Consider the following 2,756-nt stretch of genomic DNA (forward strand, 5'->3'; position numbering starts at 1 on the left):
GGAACGCCTTGTCGGCCTCTTCAGTCCACTCAAAGGGGCCCTTCTTCTTCATCAGCTTCAAGAAGGGCAGTGCTCGCTCCCCTAGCTTGGAGATGAAGCGTCCTAGCGTGGTCACACGCGTGGTGAGCTTCTGCATTTCTCTGAGGGTCTTCGGCGGGCTCATGTCTTTGATTGCTTTAACCTTCTCCGGGTTGGCCTCGATGCCCCTGTGGGATACGAGGAAGCCCAGGAGCTTGCCCGAGGGGACTCCAAACACACACTTCTCTGGGTTGAGCCACAGGTCCACCTCATTGAAGCTCGCGAAGGTTTCCTCCCAGTCCTGTATCAGGGTCTTTGCCTCCCGAGACTTCACCACAATGTCATCGACGTAAGCCTCAGCATTCCTCCTGAGCTGCCGACCCAAGGCGATGTGCATCAGCCGCTGAATGGTCGCACCTGCGTTGTGCAACCCAAATGGCATGCATGTATAGCAGTACACACCACACGGGGTCAGGAAAGCCGTTTTTTCCACGTCTTCTACCGCCATCTAGATCTGGTGATAGCCCAAGAAGGCATCCAGGAAGCACAACAGGTCACACTCAGCGGTGTAGTCGACGATCTGGTCGATGCGAGGAAGCGGAAATGGATCATGCGGGCGGGCCTTGTTAAGGTTGGTGAAGTCGACACACATGCGTTCCTTTCCTCCTTTTTTCGGCATGACCACCGGGTTAGCCAACCAATCTAGGTAGCGGACCTCGCGAATAACCCCTGCCGCCTCCAGCTTGCGGGTCTCTTGGACGATGAAAGCTTGTTTCTCAGTGGGCTGCCACCTCGCCTTCTGCTTCACGGGATGTACGTTGGGGCATACATTGAGGTGATGCTCAATCACACCCCTCAGGAACACCTTCTTGTTCGCGCGCAGGAACTTCACCAAGGCCTCCTCCTGCTCGGGCTTGAGGTTTGCACCTATGGTGAAGGTGGCATTAGTGGACCTGTCCTCGTCGACTGGTACCTTCTTGGTTTCCGCCTTGTCTTGGGTGAATAGCTGTTTCTTCTTGGCCGGCGCAGCCCCATTGGGCTCAAGGGTGTCGGTACTGGCGGGCTACGCCACTGTGGCTGTCTTGAAAGCAAGGTCATCGGGAGGCGAATCTGCCCCAAGGAGGCGGTGGAACCGACTCCGACACCCAAGAAAGGCCTGCTGGGCTGAAGCCGCTCTAGTGGCACGTGGTGGAGGCTAAAGGCCTCCGCGGAGAGCATGTTGAGGCCAGCTCCGCCGTTGATGAGGGTCCTGGTGACGGCCACTTGGCAGATGGTGGGGGTGCACAGCATCGGGAGCGCACCCGAGCCGGCGGGGTTGGAGGGGTGATCGTTCGAGTTGAAGGTCAGATCGGCCTCGGGAGCCACCCAACCCGGGGGAGTTTCTCGGTGCTTGGAGGCGGCGCCGATCTGGCGGGTGAACGGCTTGATGTGGTGGCTCGAAGGTGGCGCCTGCGAGCCGCCCAGGAGGGCTGCGACGACCGGGGGTGCTGGCGTGGCATAATGGGCGAGGAAGAGGTCGCGCAACTCCCCCAGGAGGTCACGGAAGCCAGCGGTAGGTGAGCAGCCACATGCGTGGAACGCCGGTGAGGGCCATGGGAAACCAGTTGGCCATCACCCTGCCGTCGCCCCCGGCCTTCAGGACTGCCTCCTCGTACGCCAGTAGGAAACCCAGCGGATCCGTCACGCTGTTGTAGCACAGCGGCATCCCGGGCTTGAACTCGAGTGGCCACTGCACCTGTCGCAAGGCGGGGGCATCGGCTGTAGGAGCGCGCGGTGCGTCCGTGGGGGCACGATGGGCGTGGGACGATGAACCGGTTGGAGTTGGCGACAGGGTGGCGGTGTGGCCATCGCGCTGCACCAAAGGACGGAGGGACGAGGCCTGCTGCCCATTCGCCGCCGGGCCGGTGGCGGCGTTGGCGGCAGGCGACGGGGAACGACAAGGGTGACCGTCGACGGGCGCCGTCTGGGTGACGCGCGTGGCAAGAGCAGCCCGACGCTCAGCGCGAGCTCGGCCAGCATCAGCCATGGACACGACGGAATATCAGACGCGACTAACGAAAGAAAGATTCCGGCGCACCCCTACCTGGCACACCAAATGTTGGATTTCGGTTCCGGCAGACCCTTGAGGTTCGAACACTGGGGTGCACACGAAGATCTCTCCCCTACCAGCTCACGTCTCGAAGCCACGCAAGGATCTAAGCAAGAAAGATGAACACACAAGGGACACAAGATTTATAGTGGTTTAGTCCACCATTGTGGTGTAATACCCTACTCCAGTGTGTGGTGTGGTGGATTGCCTCAGGGGCCGATGATGAATAGTACAAAGGGAGAACAACCTCATGAGGGGCTGTTCTTGAGCTGGTGTGATGAATTTCTTGGTGAGTTCAGTCGCTTCTCTCTCTCCCTTATCGATCTGTTTCTCGATGCCTCCACCCTGTGGTGGCTAGTCCTATTTATAGAGGGAGGCCCTGGGCCTCTTCCAAAATAATGAGCGGGAAGGGTGCCAACAATTGGCCATTTTGAAGGGGAACATCTGGTACACTTATCCTGACTAAAGTTGGTCTTCGGCTGCCAAAGGTTCTGATGATGACACCGTCCTGGGCTCCATGATGACCTCCATCCTGCCGCTCTGCTGGTCTTGGTATTGTTTCACCGAAACAGTAACCCTTGACTGATGCCCTGGTCTGTGCTTGCCCCCTTTGCACCGAAAGGGAAACAAGGACACTCCGCAGGCCGAT

This window comes from Triticum aestivum, chromosome 5B (assembly GCF_018294505.1).
Source record: "Triticum aestivum cultivar Chinese Spring chromosome 5B, IWGSC CS RefSeq v2.1, whole genome shotgun sequence".
Classification (NCBI taxonomy): Eukaryota; Viridiplantae; Streptophyta; class Magnoliopsida; order Poales; family Poaceae; genus Triticum; species Triticum aestivum.